The sequence below is a fragment of the Anser anser genome (assembly GCF_964211835.1).
Source record: "Anser anser genome assembly, contig: SUPER_W_unloc_2, whole genome shotgun sequence".
In the NCBI taxonomy this organism is placed as follows: Eukaryota; Metazoa; Chordata; class Aves; order Anseriformes; family Anatidae; genus Anser; species Anser anser.
Genome location: NW_028154230.1, coordinates 338,892 through 361,291, shown reverse-complemented (window position 1 = coordinate 361,291; position 22,400 = coordinate 338,892). Strand labels below are relative to the sequence as shown.

Below are 22,400 nucleotides of genomic sequence, written 5' to 3'. Positions count from 1 at the left end.
TAATTTTATTTCAGTTTTGAAAACAGTATCACATCTATTGTGGAATCAATCCATATATTTTAATGGTTGCCTTAGAGGACTAGAATTAGTAAGTCTCTAAAGTAGGAAATAAGCATCTAATGCTAATTATCAGAGTCCAGTACTCTCTGACTAGGTTATTTTAGATATTCCATGCATGGAGGGTGTAATGTTTAATATCAAATTTACTTATTTGAAGATAGTTGCTGTTACATGGGATTTCTGATTTAGCAGAGTGATATAAAGTATACTGAAATCACAATACAAATGTAAGTTACACTTAGCAAAATATAACGATTGCAATACACAGTTCAATCACATTAACAACACAATAGCATACAGTGCTGCCACTCCATAATATTACTGTATTGCCTGTTGAATGGTGAATTTCTTTAAATCCCTGGTTTCATAGAATCATGGAATCACTTGGAAAAGACCTCTAAGATAATCTAGTCCAAATATCCCCCTACCACCAATATTGCCCACTAAACTATGTCCCTAAGTACCACATCTACCCTTTCCTCCTTTGCCTCAGTCTTCACTGACAGTCAGGATTCCCAAGTCTTTTGTTTCCCTGAACCCATAGATGGAGGCTGTGGGAGCAAAGTCCCACCCACTGTAAGTGAAGAGCAGGTTCGAGACCACCTGATGAAACTAAACAAATACAAGTCTATGGGGCCTGATGACCTGTATCCCAGGGTCCTGAGGGAACTGGCTGATATAGTTGCAAAGACTCTCTCCATCATATTAGAAAAGTCCTGGCGGTCAGGCGAAGTCCCTGGTGACTGGAAAAAGGGAAACGTCACTCCCATTTTTAAAAAGGGTAGAAAGGAGGACCCAGGGAACTACAGACTGGTGAGCCTCAACCTCTGTGCCTAGGAAGATCATCGAAAAGATCCTCCTGGAAGCAATGTCAAGGCACATGCAAGGCAAAGAGGTGAACCGAGACAGCAAGCATGGCTTCACCAAGGGTAAATAGTGCCTGACCAATCTGGTGGCCTTCCATGATGGAGTGACTGCATCAGTTGACAAAGGAAGACCGACCAATGTAATCTACCTGTACTTCTGCAAGGCCTCTAACACTGTTCCACATGACATCCTGATCTCCAGGTTGGAGAGATATGGATTTGATGGGTGGACCATTCAGTGAATAAAGAGTTGGCTTGAAGGTCGCACCCAGAGAGTGGTGGTCAATGGCTCTATGTCCAAGTGGAAGCTGGTGACGAGTGGTGTACCTCAGGGATCATTCTTGGGACCAGTACTGTTTAATATCTTTATCCATGATGTAGACAGTGGGATCGAGTGCACCCTCAGCAAGTTTGCAGATGACACCAAGCTGAGTGGTGGAGTTGATACGATAGAAGGAAGGGATGCCATTCAAAGGGACCTGGACAAGCTTGAGAAGTGGACCCACATGAACCTAATGAGATTCAACAAGTCAAAGTGCAAGGTGCTGCACCTGGGTTGGGGCAATCCCAGACATGAGTACAGACTGGGAGAAGAACTCACTGAGAGCAGCCCTGCAGAGAAGGACCTGGGGGTTCTGGTGCACAAAAAGCTCGACATGAGCCAGCAGTGTGCACTTGTAGCCCGGAAGGCCAACTGCATCCCGGGCTGCATCAAAAGAGGAGTGGCCAGCAGGTCAAGGGAGGTGATTGTCCCCCTCTACTCTGCCCTTGTGAAGACCCACTTGGAGTACTGCGTCCAGGTCTGGAGCCCCCAGCACAAGAAGGATATCAATCTGTTAGAACGGGTCCAGAGGAGGGCCACAAAGATGATCAAGGGGCTGGAGCACCTCTCCTATGAAGAAAGTCTGAGAGAGCTGGGTCTGTTCAGCTGACAGAAGAGAAGGCTTCGGGGTGACCTCATTGCAGCCTTTCAGTACTTAAAGGGGGCATATAAAAGATGGAGAGCAACTCTTTGCTCAATCAGATAATGACAGGACAAAGGGGAATGGTTTTAAACTAAAAGAGGGGAGATTTTGATTAGAGCTTAGGAGGAAATTCTTCACTCAGAGGGTGGTAAGGCACTGAAACAGGTTGCCCAGAGAGGTTGTGGATGCCCCATCCCTGGAGGTGTTCAAGACCAGGTTGAACGAGGCCCTGGGCAACCTGCTCCAGTGGGTGGCATCCCTGCCCATTGTAGGGGGGGGTTGAAACTAGATGATCTTTAAGGTCCCTTCCGTCCCAAGCTGTTCTATGATTCTACGATTCCTTAAACACCTCCAAGGACAGTGACTCCAACATTTCCCTAGGCAACCTGTTCTAAGGAACAGGTTTCATATGGAAAAAAAAAAAGTAAATTTCCAACCCTTTTGCTTTAAAGAAGCCTTGAGTATAATTCACTGCAATAATAGTTATAAACTACGATAAAACAAATAAATGAATTTCTAAATTTTCTGTTACAATAGCAGCTATAATAATGATATTTGAAAATTATGCGGGGGGTTAGTATGTATTTAAATAATAATGGCATTCCCGTTATCTTTTCCTTTGTATGTAAATAATCAGTTTTCTTTATTTACACATTCCATACTCCCTTTCAACATTTTGAAAAAGTCTGTCAACCCAACAAGTAAATTATTTTAAAAAGAAAATCAAACCATCACTCCATCCCTCCTAATGGAAAATTTCTTGGTTTTATGTATGCAGTTCTATAGACATAAAGGTGCGCTGTTATGCAGTTAATACAAACATGATTATAATGATATTGAGCATGTTTGTTAATTTGTTCCAACTGTTTTTTGAGGGGGAAGATTGCATATGACAAAAGAGTTGACGATCCATTTCTGTAATATAGCAAAATTTTCAGATGTGGTAGAGAACAGTGGATACAGTAGAGCAGAAAGACTCTGATGTCAATCCTAATGATACATATGCTCACACAAGGATTTTTTTTGTTGTTGTTATTTTTTATCAGAGGGGACGTGAGTTTTAAAGAGAGACTTAAGCAGATTGTAGTGGTTTTAGAGTGTCTTGAAAGTGTAAGAGAATATCAGGACTCCAAGTGCATAATAACACAAGTACAATTTAAAACAGGTCAGACAGAAGCTTTATTAATTATGTTCATAGTGAGAAAACACTCAAGCAGCATTTCCCCCTCTGCGCCCCTGTCCTCTGCCAAGTGATTGCAGAGATCTCTGGTGGTTTTACTCAGGTAGACAGCCGAACTCCACCTCAGCCGCTCTCTCACTCCCCCTCCTCAAAGGGAAAAGGGGAGAAAATACGATGCAAAGGGCTCAAGGGTTGAGATAAGGATGGGGAGATCGCTCAGCAATTATCGTGATGGGCAAAACAGACTCAGAGTAGGGAGACAGTAAGATTTATTGCCTATTACTAACAAGCTAGAGAAGCGAGAAACAAAGAAAACACCTTCCCATCATCCACCTTCTTCTACCTCCTCCCCCCTGAGCGGCGCAGGGTAACGGGGGAATGGGGGTTGCGGTCAATCTGTAGCACTTCGTCTCCGCTTCTCCTTCTCGGTCACTCTCTCTTGTTGTGGTTTAAACCGGCTGGCAGCTAAACACCACACAGCCGTTCGCTCACCCTCCCCCCTCCCTCTCTGGGACGGGGGAGAGAAACGGGAAAGTGAAGCCTGTGAGTTGAGATAAAGACAGTTTATTAAGACAGGAATATAATAATAACAACAATAATAATAGTGATAATGATAATAGTATTAATAATAATAATGTGTAAGAAACAAGTGATGCACAATGCAATTGCTCACCACCCGCTGACCGATGCCCAGCCTATCCCCGAGCAGCCGGCCCCCCACCCCGGCTAGCCACCCCTATATATTGTTTAGCATGACGTCAGATGGTATGGAATACCCCTTTGGCCAGTTTGGGTCAGCTGTCCTGGGTCTGTCCCCTCCCAGCTCCTGCTGCACCCCTAGCCTGCTCGCTGGCAGGACAGAGCGAGAAGCCGAAAAGTCCTTGGCCTGGTGTAAACACTGCTCTGCAACAATTAAAACATCAGCATGTTATCAGCGCTCTTCTCATCCTAATCCAAAACATAGCACCCTACCAGCTACTATGAGGAAAAATTAACTCTGTCCTAACTGGAACCAGGACAGATATCCACCCCTTATTCCATACCATTTATGTCATGCTCAGGTTACGCTCTTTCCAATACAGTCTAATTAATCACCATTTTCATCTATGATATATAGCAATCATGGTAGTGATGACATACAGTATTATATAATAATTAACATACTACAATTCAACTCATGGGCTATTCTCACCCAGTATTAAATCCCCTTGAGGTACACACCGGACCTCCCCATTCTTTTGCATTACCCACCAAGTGCATCCAGGTCCCTGAGCAAAAGCAATTCCACGAATGGGTTTGCCTTTTCCTGAGGCAGGAGTAGCCCAGACTGTTTTACCCAGCATGTTTCTTACGTGCACTACAGGAACTTTATCCCCTTCTACAGTGCGTAACAGGTTTGATTGGGCAGGTCCAGCTCGGTTGGCAGATCCCCTAGTATTGACTAACCAGGTGGCCTTTGCCAAATATGTATCCCAATTTTTGAACATCCCAGCACCCATTGCTTTCATTATAGTCTTCAACAGTCCATTGTATCGTTCAACTTTCCCAGAGGCTGGTGCATGATAGGGGATGTGATACACCCACTCAATACCATGTTCTTTGGCCCAAGTGTCTATGAGGTTGTTTTGGAAATGAGTCCCGTTGTCTGACTCAATTCTTTCTGGGGTGCCATGTCGCCATAGGACTTGCTTTTCAAGGCCCAGGATAGTGTTCCGGGCGGTGGCATGGGGCACAGGATATGTTTCCAGCCATCCGGTGGTTGCTTCCACCATTGTAAGTACGTGGCGCTTGCCGTTGCGGGTTTGAGGGAGTGTGATGTAATCAATCTGCCAGGCCTCTCCATATTTATATTTCAGCCATCGTCCTCCATACCAAAGACGCTTTGACCGTTTGGCTTGCTTGATTGCAGCACATGTTTCACAATCATGAATAACCTGTGCTATAGTGTCCATGGTCAGGTCCACCCCTCGATCACGAGCCCATCTGTATGTTGCATCTCTACCTTGATGGCCTGAGGTGTCATGGGCCCATCGGGCTATAAATAATTCACCTTTATGTTGCCAGTCCAGGTCCAACTGAGCCACTTCAATCTTAGCAGCCTGATCCATCTGCTGGTTGTTTTGATGTTCTTCAGTAGCCCGATTCTTGGGCACATGAGCATCTAAATGGCGTACCTTTACAACCAGGTTCTCTACCTGGGCAGCAATATCTTGCCACAATGCAGCAGCCCAGATGGCTTTGCCCCTGCGCTGCCAGTTGTTCTGCTTCCATTGCTGTAACCACCCCCACAGGGCATTTGCTACCATCCATGAATCAGTATAGAGAGAGAGAACTGGCCACTTTTCTCGTTCAGCAATATCTAAAGCCAGCTGAGTGGCTTTCACTTCTGCAAACTGACTCGATTCACCTTCTCCCTCAGCAGCTTCTGCAACTCGTCGTGTAGGACTCCATACAGCAGCTTTCCATCTCCGATGCTTTCCCACAATACGACAGGACCCATCAGAGAACAAGGCATATTTCTTCTCATTTTCCGGTAGCTTGTTGTACAGTGGGGCTTCTTCAGCACGGACCACCTCCTCCTCTGATGATATCCCAAAGTATTTGCCTTCTGGCCAGTCCATAATAACTTCCAAGATTCCTGGGTGTCTGGGGTTTCCTATTCGAGCCCGCTGAGTAATCAGTGCAACCCACTTGCTCCATGTATCATCAGTTGCATGATGTGTAGAGGGGACCCTTCCTTTGAACATCCAGCCTAGTACCGGCAGTCGGGGTGCCAGGAGGAGCTGCGCTTCAGTACCGACCACTTCCGAAGCAGATCGAACTCCTTCATATGCTGCCAATATCTCCTTTTCAGTTGGAGTATAGCGGGCCTCAGATCCTCTGTATCCCCGACTCCAAAACCCCAGGGGTCGACCTCGAGTTTCCCCAGTTTCTTTCCGCCAGAGGCTCCAGGTGGGACCATTCTCCCCGGCTGCGGTGTAGAGCACATTCTTTACATCTGGTCCTGTTCGGACTGGCCCAAGGGCTACTGCATGAACTATTTCCTGCTTAATTTGTTCAAAGGCTTGTCGTTGCTCAGGGCCCCATTCAAAAGCATTCTTCTTACGGGTTACTTGGTAGAGCGGGTTTACAATCAGACTGTAATTTGGAATATGCATTCTCCAAAACCCCACGACACCTAGGAAAGTTTGAGTTTCTTTTTTGCTAGTTGGTGGAGACATAGCTGTTATTTTGTTGATCACATCCATTGGGATTTGACGACGTCCATCTTGCCATTTTATTCCTAAAAACTGGATCTCTCATGCAGGTCCTTTGACTTTATTTTGTTTTATGGCAAAACCGGCCTTCAGAAGGATTTGGACTATTTTCTTCCCTTTCTCGAAAACTTCTTCTGCAGTGTCACCCCACACAATGATGTCATTGATGTACTGCAGGTGTTCAGGAGCTTCCCCCTGTTCCAGCGCAGACTGGATCAGTACATGGCAAATGGTAGGGCTGTGTTTCCACCCCTGGGGCAACTGATTCCAGGTGTATTGGACTCCCCTCCAAGTTAAAGCAAACTGTGGCCTGCACTCTGCTGCTAGAGGGATGGAGAAAAATGCCTTGGCAATATCAGTTGTGGCATACCACTTGGCTGCCTTTGATTCCAGTTCATACTGGAGTTCTAGCATGTCCGGCACTGCAGCACTCAGTGGTGGCGTGACTTCGTTCAGGCCACGATAGTCCACTGTTAGTCTCCACTCACCATTAGACTTTCGCACTGGCCATATGGGACTATTGAAAGGTGAATGAGTCTTGCTGATCACTCCTTGGCTCTCCAGTTGACGAATTAGCTTATGGATGGGAATCAGGGAGTCTCGGTTGGTGCGATATTGCCGCCGGTGCACAGTTGTGGTAGCGATCGGCACTTGCTGTTCTTCAACCCTCAGCAACCCCACAACAGAAGGGTCCTGTGAGAGACCAGGCAAGGTAGACAACTGTTTAATGTCCTCTGTCTCTAAGGCAGCTATGCCAAAAGCCCAGCGGAACCCTTTTGGGTCCTTGAAATATCCTCTTCTAAGATAGTCTATGCCAAGGATGCACGGAGCATCCGGGCCAGTCACAATACGGTGCTTTTGCCACTCATTACCGGTTAGACTCACTTCAGCCTCCAATACAGTTAACTGCTGGGATCCCCCCGTCACACCATAAATACAGATGGGCTCTGGCTCTTTATAGCTTGATGGCATTAGAGTACATTGTGCACCGGTGTCTACTAAAGCCTTATCACAGTATCACAGTATCACAGATTTCTAGGTTGGAAGAGACCTCAAGATCATCGAGTCCAACCTCCGACCTAACACTATGTACTCCACTAAACCATATCGCTAAGCTCTACATCTAAACGTCTTTTAAAGACCTCCAGGGATGGTGACTCCACCACCTCCCTGGGCAGCCCATTCCAGTGCTTAATAACCCTTTCGGTAAAGAAGTACTTCCTAACATCCAACCTAAAACTCCCCTGTCGCAACTTTCGCCCATTCCCCCTCGTACTGTCACCAGGCACGTGGGAGAACAGACCAACCCCCACCTCTCTACAGCCTCCTTTAAGGTAACTGTAGAGAGCGATAAGGTCGCCCCTGAGCCTCCTCTTCTCCAGGCTGAACAAGCCCAGCTCCCTCAGCCGCTCCTCGTAAGACTTGTTCTCCAGACCGCTCACCAGCTTGGTCGCCCTTCTCTGGACTCTCTTGAGCACGTCCATGTCCTTCCTGTAGCGAGGGGCCCAAAACTGAACACAGTACTCAAGGTGCAGCCTCACCAGAGCTGAGTACAGGGGCACAATCACTTCCCTAGACCTGCTGGCCACAGTGCTTCTTATACAGTCCAGGATGCTGTTCGCCTTCTTGGCCACCTGAGCACACTGCTGGCTCATATTCAGCCAACTATCAACCAATACTCCCAGGTCCTTCTCGGCCAGGCAGCTTTCCAGCCACTCATCTCCCAGCCTGTAGCTCTGCATGGGGTTGTTGCGCCCCAGGTGCAGGACCCGGCACTTGGCCTTGTTGAACTTCATACAGTTGACCTCAGCCCATCGCTCCAGCCTATCCAGATCCTCCTGCAGAGCCTTCCTACCCTCGAGCAGATCGACACACGCACTTAGCTTGGTGTCATCTGCAAACTTACTGAGGGTGCACTGGACGCCCTCATCCAGATCATCGATAAAGATATTAAAGAGGACCGGCCCCAGTACCGAGCCCTGGGGGACTCCACTAGTGACCAGCCTCCAACCAGATTTGACTCCATTCACCACTTATACTTCTGTGGGTCTGACGTGCCAGGCCATCGAATCCACACAGTCCAATAAACTCGATTGTCCCTTTCCTCCCCCTGGCTGGAGGCAGGGCCCCTCTAGTCCTGGTCAGAATCTTCGTTTCTGTGTCTAAAGGACTGCCTGCTGGAAGTTGGAGCAGCAAACTTTTCAGAGAATTCCTTTTTCCCACTTGTTTTCCTTTGCAATTCACGTACCCGTGCCTCTAGGGTCGCAGTAGATTTTCCATCCCATTTTCTCATGTCCTCTCCATGGTCACGTAGGTAAAACCACAGGGTGGCGCGGTGTGTGTGCCCACCATATTGTCTTCCTTGTATAGATGAACGTTTACCCCTAATAGCTGAGACACTGGTTTGTACAGGTGGGGAGGAAAATAATCTTTCTTCACGTTGGTGGATCTTTTCAGAAAGTTTCTCCAAAGTATTCTCTTTTAGTTGGTGGACACTGGTTCGTTCAGGTGGAGGGGAAGATAAATTCTCTTTAAGTTGGTGGACCTCTTCAGAGAGTTTCTCCACAGCCGAGACACAGGCCTGTAGGGAAGAGGAGAGATTTCCTTCGTACTGCCGGAGTATTTTAGTCACTTCATCCACTGTGGGATTCTCCTCCTCTTTCCAGGTTAGTATTGCCAATGAGCTGGCATATGATGATGGTGCACTCTGTACAAACTTCCGCCACATAGGTGGTGTACACCGGGCTTCATCTGGATCTGTGGATGTTTGTGCATCGTCTAGGTCCTTATATATTACTTCCCGTACGGCCAATTCCCTCAGGTACTGAATTCCCTTCTCCATGGTGGTCCATTTGCCTGGTAGACATACAAGTTCTTCCTTGAAGGGATACCTTTCCTGCACAGCTGACAGGAGACGCCTCCAGAGGCTGCGAGATCGTGTTTCATCTCCAATTGCTTTGTCAATACATGCGTCCCTAGCAAGGGATCCCAGCCGCCTGGCTTCCTTGCCCTCTAATTCCACACAATTGGCTCCGGTGTCCCAGCACCGGAGCAGCCAGGTGACAAGCTGCTCACCTATACAGCGACCAAAATCTTTTCGCACATCTCGTAGCTCACGCTGGTATAGAGTCCGGGTAGTTACTGTTGATTTTTTGACATCCTCTTCTTCATCCTCCTGCACCTTTGATGGCCCAGCCTCGTCTTCACTATGCCCAGACTTAGCAGAAGACCGTCTGCGTTCTAAACGACCTGAGTCTCTATACCATTTTTTCACCTTGTCTACAGGGGCAACTTGCACTGCTACAGCTCGTTTCTCTGACCCAGCCACAGGGTCTGCCACAGGGGTTGGAATACCCTCTGTGGGGTCAACTTGCACTGCTACAGCTCGTTTCTCTGACCCAGCCACAGGAGTGGGAGCAGCTGCAGGAGCTGGAGCTGCTGCAGGGGCTGGAGTGGCTGCGGGAGCTGGAGCTGGAGCAGCTGCAGGACCTATAGCGGATGCAGGAGCTGGAACTGGAGCGGCTGCAGGACCTGGAGCGGTTGCAGGAGCTGGAGCTGGAACAGCTGCAGTAGCTGGAGCGGCTGCAGGAGCTGGAACTGGAGCGGCTGCAGGATCTGGAGCGGCTGCAGGAGCTGGAACTGGAGCGGCTGCAGGAGCTGGAGCTGGAGCGGCTGCAGGATCTGGAGCGGCTGCAGGAGCTGGAGCTGGAGCGGCTGCAGGAGCTGGAGCGGCTGCAGGAGCTGGAGCTGGAGCGGCTGCAGGAGCTGGAGCGGCTGCAGGAGCTGGAACTGGAACGGCTGCAGGAGCTGGAGCGGCTGCAGGAGCTGGAGCTGGAGCGGCTGCAGGGGCTGGAGCTAGGTTGATAGTAGCATCAATTGCAGCTCGATAGGCACAAGCCAGACCCCAGCACGCTACAGTGATTTGTGTCACTTTGGAACTGCCAGAGTCATGACACCTTTTTTTCAAGCATTCTGCCAGCTTTTTAGGATTTTGCAGTTGTTCAGGGGTGAATGTCCAAAACACTGGAGGTGACCACTGCTCTAGAAACCTGCCCATATCCTCCCACACTCCCTGCCACTCGCAACTATCCCGCCTCAAGACAGATCTCCGGATGAGATTCCTAAGTAGTTGTTTAACCCTCCACAAAATCTGAAGCGCATTCAGGAGACATAACAACAAGAGCAGGCTGGTCTGAGTATCCCAAGGATATTCAACATCTCGGAGAACCACCGTAACTAGCTCGGGGGATAAGAGGGTGGTGAAGGAGAAAGGGAGAGTGAACAGGTAGGGAAACATGTCTTCCCCTGTCCCCTTCACAGATTGGCTCCCTAACAAAAACAGGCAATAGGTGTAATTGCTAATAGTTTCCAAGATATGGTTTCCAAAGTATAGAGTCGACGTCAGTGCTGAGTACAAATACCAGGTTAGAGTCGTGACCAGATATTTCATCATTTCATAAGCCATTGTTACACCGCACAGTACCATAACAATCTTAAACCAGGGCCCAGAAAGGATAAACAGCGCGACAGGGAGCACATACAGAAAGTAACGTGCTATAAAACTCAGTTTGGAAAACAGGCACAGCAGACTTGAGATCAAGGCAATCAACATTGTGACTAGCAACTATTAAGCAGGTCCAATACTTATACCAATTTTAGTTTAACACCCTCTGGTCAAATCTGTCGATATCTCAACCCTTCGAGCCCCACGTTGGGCTCCAAAAGGACTGTTGTGGTTTAACCGGGCTGGCAGCTAAGCACCACGGAGTCATTCGCTCACCCTTTCCCCCTCCCTCTCTGGGATGGGGGAGAGAAACGGGAAAGTGAAGCCTGTGAGTTGAGATAAAGACAGTTTATTAAGACAGGAATATAATAATAACAATAATAATAATAATAGTGATAATGATAATAGTATTAATAATAATAATGTGTAAGAAACAAGTGATGCACAGTGCAATTGCTCACCACCCGCTGACCGATGTCCAGCCTATCCCCGAGCAGCCGGCCCCCCACCCCGGCTAGCCACCCCTATATATTGTTTAGCATGACGTCAGATGGTATGGAATACCCCTTTGGCCAGTTTGGGTCAGCTGTCCTGGGTCTGTCCCCTCCCAGCTCCTGCTGCACCCCTAGCCTGCTCGCTGGCAGGACAGAGCGAGAAGCTGAAAAGTCCTTGGCCTGGTGTAAACACTGCTCTGCAACAATTAAAACATCAGCATGTTATCAGCGCTCTTCTCATCCTAATCCAAAACATAGCACCCTACCAGCTACTATGAGGAAAAATTAACTCTGTCCTAACTGGAACCAGGACATCTCTCTTCCCCTCCTCCGTGTGGGGTCCCTCCCATGGGATGCAGTCCTTCCCGAACTGATCCTGTGTGGGCTTCCCACAGGCAGCAGCTCTTGAAGAACTGCTCCAAATATGGGTCTGTACCATGGGGTCCATCTGTCAGGAGCCAACTGCTCCAGCCTGGGTCCCCCACGGGCAGCAGCTTCTGCCAGGTCACCTGCTCCTGCGTGGTCTCCTCTCCACGGGCTACAGGTCCGGCCCAGAATCTGCTCTGGGGTGGTCCTCCACAGGCCGCAGCCTCTGTCGGTGCAGGTCCACCTGCTCCACCGTGGTCTCCTCCACGGGCTGCAGGATGGAAACCTGCTCCACTGTGGTACTCCATGGGCTGCAGGGGGACAGCCTGCTTCACCATGGTCCTTACCACAGGCCACAGGGGAACATCAGCTCTGGAACCTGGAGCACCTCTCCCCCTCCTTCTTCACTGACTTCTTCACTTGCGCCTGCAAGGCTGTTTCTCCCTCCTCTCTCTCTCCCATCTGCTGTTCCCCAGCAGATTTTTTTTTTTCCCTTGTCTTAAATATGCTCTCACCGAGGTGCAAAGAATATCGCATATTGCCCCGGCTCTGGCCAGTGGCGGGGCCCTTATCTGACATGGGGCAGCTTCTGGACTCTTCTCACAGAAGCCACCCCTATGGCCCCCCTGCTACCAAAACCTTGCCACGTAAACCCACTACAAGATCCCACTTATATACTGTTTCAAATAAATGAAAGAGGTGGGGAAAATCATTCTAATGTTAACAAAGTCAGGTGTGCATTCTTGGATGGGATAAATCCAGAAAATCATTTATGTGTTAGGCCAAGTATACATACCTGGTAGATATGGACTCCTTAAGTAGCTTCTTAACTATCACAACTGAAAATATGGAGAGGTGGCTCTTGATGTAGCCTGTAGGAGTAGCATGCCCAGTATTATCTTAAGTCAGAAGTTGGGGTTGAAAACAATCAGACTTAGCTTTTCGTTGAAAGGAATGTTCTTTTTGTTAGAATAAACTTCTTAACTAGATCTCACAAATCTTAAATATTAAAAATTTTACCACCACAAAAGGAATTTTGTGTTGCTCACGGAGGCAAAGCTTTCAGTCTGATTTTCAGCAACTGTTGTGGTTTAACCCAGCCGGCAGCCAAGCACCACACAGCTGTTCGCTCACCCTCCCCTCTCACTTTCTGGGATGGGGGAGAGAATCAGAAAAAAATGAAAGCCTGTGGGTTGAGATAAAGACTGTTTATTAGGACAGAAATGAAAGGAAAATAATAATAATAATGATAATAGTACTACTACTAATAATATGTACAAAGCAAGAGATGCACAATGGAGTTGCTCACCACCCGCTGACCGATGCCCAGCCTATCCCCGAGCAGCCCGTTCCCCCACCCCAGCCAGCCCCATATTAATTGTTCAGCATGATGTCATATGGTATGGAATACCAATTTGGCCAGTTTGGGTCAGCTGTCCTGGGCCTGTCCCCTCCCAGATCCTGATGCACACCCAGCCTGCTCAATGGCAGGACAGAGTGGGAAGCTGAAAAGTCCTTGGCTTAGTGTAAGCACTGCTCTGCAACAATTAAAACATCAGCATGTTATCAACATTATTCTCATCCTAAATCTAAAACACAGCACCGTACCAGCTACTAGGAGGAAAATTACCTCTATCCTAGCCGAAACCAGGACATCAGGAAATTTTAATATTTGGACAATGAGGAGGGAGCATGTATAATTTTTTTAAAAAAAGTAGTCATTGGAATAATACATCTATCTAATATTTATCATAATAAGAAACATTTTGGGAGAACATTAAGGCCAAAGATATTTCAGAAATATGTCAAAGAACTAAGATAGTAATAGTACAAATTTATGGCCAAAAATACTGTATTTTTAAAGAGCAAGATTTTAAAGAACAGTTTTATACATATTTTTTTTTTCAAAAAACAAAAACAAAACCAAAACAAAACCAAACACTACACTCTATTTTGGTTCCCCAAACAGTAGACAGTGCTTGCGATTAAATGACACTTTAAGAATAGCAAATATCTTTATTTTTTTTAAAACACTGCAAGTTTAAAAATGTCTCTCATAACCCCCACAAATATAATGGCCAAATAAGGATTTTCTTCAGTATGGTAAATGAGGAATCCAGAAATAGACTTCAGCTTAGACAATCTTTTGAGAGAAATAATAAACAACGGCTTTACAGTAAGATTGATCTGGCTGAATTCTCTTGTATTTTTGACACTGTCTTCAACATTAACTTTGCCCAAATAATTCCTCTGTTCCTTTCTTTCCTGCAGCATGGCTACTGTGAAAAAGATTGAGTGAAAGTTACAGTAATAAACATTTAACTAGTTAGATAATGACCCTCAATAGATTACTGATTACATGGAAATGTTTGCTTTGATTGATACAACTCAAAATATTACGGGTAAATAAAAGCCAAAAAAAAGAGGAGATATCGGTGCTTCTTCTTATTAAACCAAAACATATGGTTTTGCAAGATCTCTACTAAACTAACAAATTGGACAGGGACAGATGACCTTAGGTGTTTATCTCAAAAGGACTGTATTTACAAAAGCGTGAATGTCTAAAATAGTCATTAATAATTAACAACATGCCATTTTAATTTTCTAAGAGATTTTCTCCAAAACATATTTACTTTATTGGTTTCTTAACTAGAGGTAGGTCATTTGTAGGTCTTGTTAATATACTGTGCGCACTTCATTAGTTTATTAATAGACTAATATGCAGTAACCATGAACAGCACTCCAGGAACAGCAGCACATAAAATAATTTGGATAAATTTTATTTTTTCATGTTGGTTTCATGTTTTCTCTTGTTATTTCATTGTTTTGTGAAGAATGCATAACTAGGGAAGGGACAGTAGTCTGAGAAATCTGAAAATCTTTTGCATTTTATAACCAAAGGCTGGGAGTCTAGCAATGTCTTCATATGCAGCCCGTTTCCTCCCATTTAAAGTTTTTGCAAATCATGCAGTCAGTTCTGACTGATAGCCAGCATAAAGTCTCTTCTCAACTTTCAAACTTAAAAAAAATGTTTCACAATCATGTGGCAGTATAATTAAAAATGACATTTCATATACTTTGACAATCAAAAGAGTCTAAATGATAAGAAGTAAACTGCCCTTATAGCTGCATCATCCTATATATGTCATTACAGTGCCAGTTACTTAGTGAAAAAGCAAATTTAAGGTTTTGTAAAACGCATATTACAGCTTTCTTGTGCTAGCGAACACCTAAAATACTCAGGTTCCCAAGATGTTTTCCTTCCCTCCTACCCCATTTAAGACATTCAATGAAATCACATATCACATAAAGTAAAAGGGTTTGTGTCTTGTGTTTGCCTTCAGTTTCATGTTAGAGGCACAAACTTCTGGGCTCAAGCGCTATAACCCATACTGGAAACCACCAATTAAAACAACAACGGAATATATTGCAAGTGGGAACAGCTATGTCATTTAAAAAGGAAACGTTTTTGCAAAAACTGTCACACTGCAGTGCTGTTAGGTGATTCATATAAAGCTTGCATTAGCATGCTGAATATATATTTTTTTCAGAATATGCTCAAATGATCTAATCATTGCCACAGGTTTGCTCACTTAAAATATACCAGAAGTAGCCCAGTGGCACAACCTCTTGAATGTTGCAATTACAATATAAGTATAATGCATGAGAAAACTTTTATTTTTTATACAAAACAAAAAACCCCATTCCCCTTCCCCAATACCCCACAACAAAACAAACAAAAAAACACCAAACCTTCATAAGACACCACTTGCTTTTTTTTTTTTTTTCGCTTTTTTTTTTTCCTACAGTTCTATTTATATCACTAAATCCAGAAATCCAGGGTGGCCAATATATTCCCAGGTTAAAAGAAGGGATATTATCATGCACTCCATAGTTAACAGTAGACACAGAAGCTTTATGTTTTTAAGCAAGATCAGGACCAGTTTTATAATGCCATATATAACAACATTAACTACTCTGATCACCTATTTAGAATGTCAGTGTCACTTTTTATAACATACAACTACCTGCTTTAGCTTTATTAAATAAAATTTTTAACTCCTTAAAATTGTTAACGCTAATGAGTTTTTTGTTGCTAGATCCAAGGTTTCTGTAATTTCTGAAATAATGTTTAATTGATCTGATGTTCTGTATTTTTTCATGATTATTTTTAGGGAAATAGCATATGCCCATTAGTACTTATGTTCACTGATTTGAAATGTCTCTAAATTAACTTTTCTAATAAAGGCCACTAGAAAGGTAAAATTAATCAAAGCTGAATCTGCCAAATACAAATTCATATTTGAGAGCTTATTTTCCAATCCTAGATATAATGGCATATGTTCTTCTAACAAAACTGGTTTCTACATTTGTATAAAGCCCTCACAAGATTTAAGCATTGTTTTGAATGTGAATGTCCTTTGCATGTATACAATTTATTTCTACTCGGGAATGTACAAATAATTTTATACAGTACGATGCTAGTACTGCTCTGTACTTTATATATATATATATATATTTAAATAAAAACAAGTCCCCAGTCAGAAATAAACTGACAAAATTTACATTCTTTTCTCTTAAAAAGTAAATAAAATAGCATTATTTAAAATGTGAATTAGCTATGACATACAGTACAACTACATAGATACATATCAACACAGCACATTCAATTTGCCAAAAATTAATAATTACAAAGATAATATGGATGCTGCCATATATATATATGTATGTATGTACAACCAGATTTTAATTATAAGATGTTTTATAAGGGAGAAAAAAGTATCAGCTGTTCTTATTATTGTTGTTATGGAGCTGGGAGGGTTAAGGATGAAAAACAATTCATTAGTCTTTATTGTTAACTTCGTTACTCAACTAATAAGCCATTCTTTTTTCCACTTCCCCTACGCTGCTGAGAGGCAGCAATTTCTGTGTTAAGTGGCTTGCAGTTACTTGGCATTGCAGACAATCCAATTACATATCTGAGTTCTCTGTAGCTTGCCAGCAATAATGCACCTGGTCAAAAAACACCTTCTTTCAACTTAAGCTGTAGAATAAAGACTCATCAATGAGTGCTGCATTTTTGTTGTTAAAAAATGGCACGTTTAAATTTCTAGAGCGATTTTCTCAATGTTTCATTTATATTCATAGCTCTTTCTAAAGAATATCAAGGCTTTTATATTAAGCCTATCAAATGTCTGTGATTCAGTGAACAAGCAACCAGTGAACAAGCATTTCATGTTGTAAAACTAAAGATGCCTTGATATTATTACGGAACACGTTGTATGCAATCTCATGTCATCTCTGACATAAGGAGTTAAACTGTCTTTTATACACATGTATCTATTATCATATTCATTCACACTGTTGTTTTTGGCAATAGAAAATGGAACACTTTCTAAAATGGGATTGTAGGAACTGAAACTATGTTTGTTTATCACTTGGCAGTTGACTCAATCAGGTCAGTTCCCAATCCATCACTTTGGTATTTCATTCAGTATCTTATATTTCAAAATATCGGTTTTATAAAAAGACAGATTTGGCAAGATTAATTTTATATATATAAAAAAAAATTCTAATGTGGAAAAACACATTTAGAAAAGCTCTAACTTAAGAAAAAAACCCACACAACTGAAAAAAAAAACACAACCCACACTGTTTCAGTCTGTAGCTACTGGGAAAAATGTAGTGTTCATGACATTTCTGTTTGACATTTGTGAATAAAGAAAAGAGAAAAAAACGGCACATGTCAATTAAAAAGAGATTCTGTGATATTCCATGTACATCCTAGGTTTGTGTTAGGTATTTCATTACTGTCTTCTGTGAATCTTTCTAAACTGTGAAAGCATGGTTAAATTTTACATCCATACACATCTGTATTTCTATTTTGCAATCCCAATATTCCAGCCTCAGAAGTGAAGACAGAATGAAAACACCCATGTCAAGAATTTAAAAATCATACTATCAATACTTTTGATCCTTCAGAAAAAGTACATTTTGTAAAATTAGAATGACTGATATTTTAAATATTGATGATAGCATTTTTCCTGACCAAATCACTCAATAGAAAATATTTTACCAAGAAATGCAACTGGGAAAAAGGCCATTATACCTTTAAAAACATAAAGCGGGAAGGGAAGGAAGGAGAGAGAAATGGTCAGGGAAAGAGGAAACCGGATTGACTTTGCTTCAGTATCAAAAAAAAAAAAACATCCTTTGTGAGAGTATGACTGAGAATTTAAAACACATTGAGTCATGAGGCTTTGCCTAAAAGATAAGGAAATGTGCTGTGAATGTAGTTCAGCATCTTTTGTTTTTTCTCCATATAGTTTAAATAAAAACATAATATTAACTACAAACTCTGTGGATGTTCAGAGTGAATATAATTTCAGCAATAAATTAGTATTATGCAAATTGTTTTCACAGATAATACAGTCCCTCTTCTGTATCTTCAGTCACGTAAAGGTGATTTTGCAGGGCCTCCTTGGCACAATTAAACCAGGTTGTACTCCTTCAGGTTTAACTGTAGGATTGTATCCTTGACAGCAGCAAAGACGAAGCGTATATTCTCTGTGTCTGTAGCACATGTGAAGTGGGAGTAGATAATTTTGTCACTGTCTGGATTCAGGTCTACAAACATCTTCAAGATGAACTCTCGTGCTGCTTGTGCATCCCGTTGTGGTCCTAATAATTAAGAAGAGAAAGTCAGTTTTCTTATAGTCAATTCAAAATTTGAGCTTCTTTAAGAGGGAACCTTAGGAGCAGAAAACAGAAGAAAGATTCAGTCTGTGATCCTCACATAAGAGAAGGGAACATTTTTACTAATAAATACTATTATATAGTATTTTTTTTCCAGTAGGAACCATTAAAAAATAAAAATGGAATGAAATTCCAGAAGTTGATCATGCAAGAGCTGGTTTTTTTTCCTGCTTACTATCCTTTCTTCCATAAAATAATGTCTAAAATGGAGAGATGAATTGGATGATCTGTAACCACACAAAATGAACAACAGAAATATTAGTTACATTATACTAATAAATCATTATAAAATTAATAGAATTGTTCAATTTTCATTCTATACCTACTGTATTTAAACTGTATTTTTAAAAAGCATAAACAAGTTATATCCTAAATTGGTCTGACACTCCAATAGAATTTCATTTAATTAGTGATAAAAAACATATGCCCTCTAGTTGAAGCTGGTCAACTGCAAAATGTTACTGTTCTAACAAATCAGTTATCTAAATTGCATAAGATAATGATCCTGTTAAATCTATATTGAGGTTGTAATTCTCAGAAGAACACAAAGTCTATGTAACCAAACTACATGTTCTACTTTACACAAGAGTCAATCTAGAAAAGTGAAGATTAACCTGCTGGACGTCATCTAGGGCATCTGTCACATGAAATAAACTCAAAAAGACAAGAATATTTTCAATTCTCTTGAATTCTCTTCTAAATAGTTCTCTTCTGTATAGTACTACTTGCAGATGACACCAAGCTGAGTGGTGCAGTTGACATGCTGGAGGGAAGGGATGCCACCCAGAGGGACCTTGACAGGCTTGAGAGGTGGGCCTGTGTGAACCTCGTGAATGTTAACGAGGCTAAGTGCAAGGTCCTGCACCTGGGTCGGGGCAATCCTTAGGCTGGGCAATGAGTGGATTGAGAGCAGCCCTGAGGAGAAGGACTTGGGGGTTACTGGTGGACGAAAAACTGAATATGAGTTAACAATGTGTGCTTACAGACTAGAAAGCCAATCGTATCCTGGTCTGCATCAAAAGAAGTGTGAGGTGATTCTCCCCCTCTACTCTGCTCTCATAAGACTCTACCTGGAGTGCTGCGTCCAGCTCTGGGGCCCCCAGCATAACAAAGGCATGCACCTGTTAGAGCGGGTCAAGGAAAGCCACGAAGATGATCAGAGGGCTAGGGCACCTCCCCTATGAAGATAGGCTGAGGAAGAGAAGCCTGGAGAAGAGAAGGCTCCAGGGAAACCTTATAGCGGCCTTGCAATACTTCAAGGGGGCCTACATGAAAGATGGGGAGAGACTATCAGGGAGTGTGCCGATAGGACAAGGGGTCATGGTTTTAAACTAAATAGGGTATGTTTAGATTAGTTATTAGGAAGAAATTCTTCATGGTGAGGGTGGTGAGGCACTGGAAGTTACCCAGAGAAGTTGTGGATGCCCCATTCCTGGAAGTGTTTAAGGCCAGGCTTGATGGGGCTTTGAGCAACCTGGTCTTGTGGAAGGTATCCCTGCCCATGGCAGGGGGGTTGGAACTAGATGATCTTTAAGGTCCCTTCCAACTCAAACCATTCTATGACTGGGCTGGTAGGAAGACTGGACACTCTTCAAGAAGGTAATCTTAAAGGCACAGGAGCAGGCCATTGCAATGTGCCGAAAGATGAGCTGGCAGGGGAGAAGACTGGCCTGGGTGAAGAGATACCTTTGTCTAGAACTCAGGAAAGAACTCAGGAGAATTTATGACCTTTGGAAGAAGGGGCAGGCCACTCAGGAGGACTACAAAAGTGTTGTGGGGCTATGCAGGGAGAAAATTAGAAAGCCCAAAGCCCAACTGGAAATTAATGTCTGCTGCCGTCAAAGACAATAAAAAATACTTCTATAAATACATTACCAACAAAAGGAGGACTAAAGGGAATCTCCATCCTTTATTGGATGTGGGGGGAAACATAGAGACAAGGGATGAGGAAAAGGCTGAGGTACTTAATGCCTTCTTTGCCTCTGCCTTAGTAAGACCAATTATTCTTGGGGTACCCAGCCCACTGAGCTGGAAGACAGAGACAGGGAGAAGAATGAAGCCCTTATAATCCAGGGGGAAATGGTTAGTGACCTACTATACCACTTGGACATGCACAAATCTATGGGGTACATCCAAGGGTGCTGAAGGAGCTAGCCAAAGTGCTCAACAAGCCACTTTCAATAATTTATCAGCAGTCCTGGCTGTCCAGGGAGGTCCCAGTTGAATGGAGGTTGGTGAATGTGACGCCCATCTACAAGAAGGGCAGGAAGGAGGATCTGGGGAATTACAGGCCTGTCAGTCTGACCTCGGTGCCAGGGAAGGTCATGGAGCAGATCATCTTGAGTGCCATCTTCTGGCACACGCAGGATAACCAGGTGATCAGACTCAATCAGCATGGTTTTATGAAATGCAAATCCTGCTTGACTAACCGATGCCCAGCCTATCCCCGAGCAGCCGGTTCCCCCACCCCTGCCACCCCCTCATTTCAATTGTTCAGCATGACGTCAGATGGTATGGAATACCAATTTGGCCAGTTTGGGTCAGCTGTCCTGGGTCTGTCCCCTCCCAGCTCCTGCTGCACCCCTAGCCTGCTCGCTGGCAGGACAGAGCGAAAGCTGAAAAGTCCTTGGCTTAGTGCAAGCACTGCTCTGCAACAATTAAAACATCAGTGTGTTATCAACATTATTCTCATCCTAAATCCCAAACAGGGCACCCTACCAGCTACTAGGAGGAAAATTACCTCTATCCTAGCTGAAACTAGGAAAATATCTACCCCTTATTCCAAACCATTTATGTCATGCTCGGGTCCCACACTTCCCAATACATTCCAGTTAATCACCACCTTCATACATGTATATAAAATGTCCATTAAGTTTAGTCTGTGACTGACTTCAGGCTCCATCTGTCCCAGCAGTCTTTCAGGGCAGAAGAGATGGTGTGTGATGTTGGATCGTCACACGTTGAAGCCTGTTCTCGTTCCATCATACCGCTGTGCTTGTCCAATTCTATTAACATTCATTCATTGTTATCTGCCAGACAGTTACTGTGATACCATTAATGGGACATTAACATATAGCAATCACAATGGTGATGACATACCGTATTAGGTAATAATTAACATGATACAATTCAACTCAAGGGCTATTCTCACCCAATATTAAATCCCCTTGAGGTACACGCCGGACCTCCCCATTCTTTAGCATTACCCACCAAGTGCACCCAGGTCCTTGGCACCCTGGTAGCTTCTTATACAGTGCGGCTTCTTCAGCACAGGCTACCTCATCTTCTGGTGATATCCCAAAATATTTGCCTTCTGGCCAGTCCACAATCACTTCCAGGATTCCTGGGTGACTGGAGTTTCCTATTCGAGCCTGCTGAGTAATCAGTGCAACCCACTTGCTCCATGTAGCATCAGTTGCATAATGTGTAGAGGGGGTCCTTCCTTTGAACACCTAGCCCAGTACCGGCAGTCGGGGTGCCAGGAGGAGCTGCGCTTCAGTACCGACCACTTCCGAAAGCAGATCGAACTCCTTCATATGCTGCCAATATCTCCTTTTCGGTTGGAGTGTAGCGGGCCTCAGATCCTCTGTATCCCCGACTCCAAAACCCCAGGGGTCGACCTCGAGGTTCCCCAGGTTCTTTCTGCCAGAGGCTCCAGGTGGGACCATTCTCCCCGGCTGCGGTGTAGAGCACATTCTTTACATCTGGTCCTGTTCGGACTGGCCCAAGGGCTACTGCATGAACTATTTCCTGCTTAATTTGTTCAAAGGCTTGTCGTTGCTCGGGGACCCATTCAAAATGATTCTTATTATGGGTTACTTGGTAGAGCGGGTTTACAATCAGACTGTAATTTGGAATGTGCATTCTCCAAAACCCCACGACACCTAGGAAAGTTTGTGTTTCTTTTTTGCTAGTTGGTGGAGACATAGCTGTTATTTTGTTGATCACATCC

At 44.0% G+C, this 22,400-nt stretch overlaps 1 protein-coding gene and 1 long non-coding RNA gene across 3 annotated transcripts in view; one reads left to right on the top strand and one right to left on the bottom strand.

The window, feature by feature from the left end:
- Positions 1–22,400, top strand: part of LOC310888846 (guanine nucleotide-binding protein G(q) subunit alpha-like) — a 185,032-nt gene that overhangs the window by 104,588 nt on the left and 58,044 nt on the right. The window lies entirely within an intron of this gene.
- Positions 15,462–21,706, bottom strand: LOC310888850. The gene is made up of 2 exons (XR_014576216.1): positions 21,299–21,706; positions 15,462–18,675 (listed from the first exon to the last, which is right to left on the bottom strand). It is a non-coding gene; the product is annotated as an uncharacterized lncRNA (long non-coding RNA).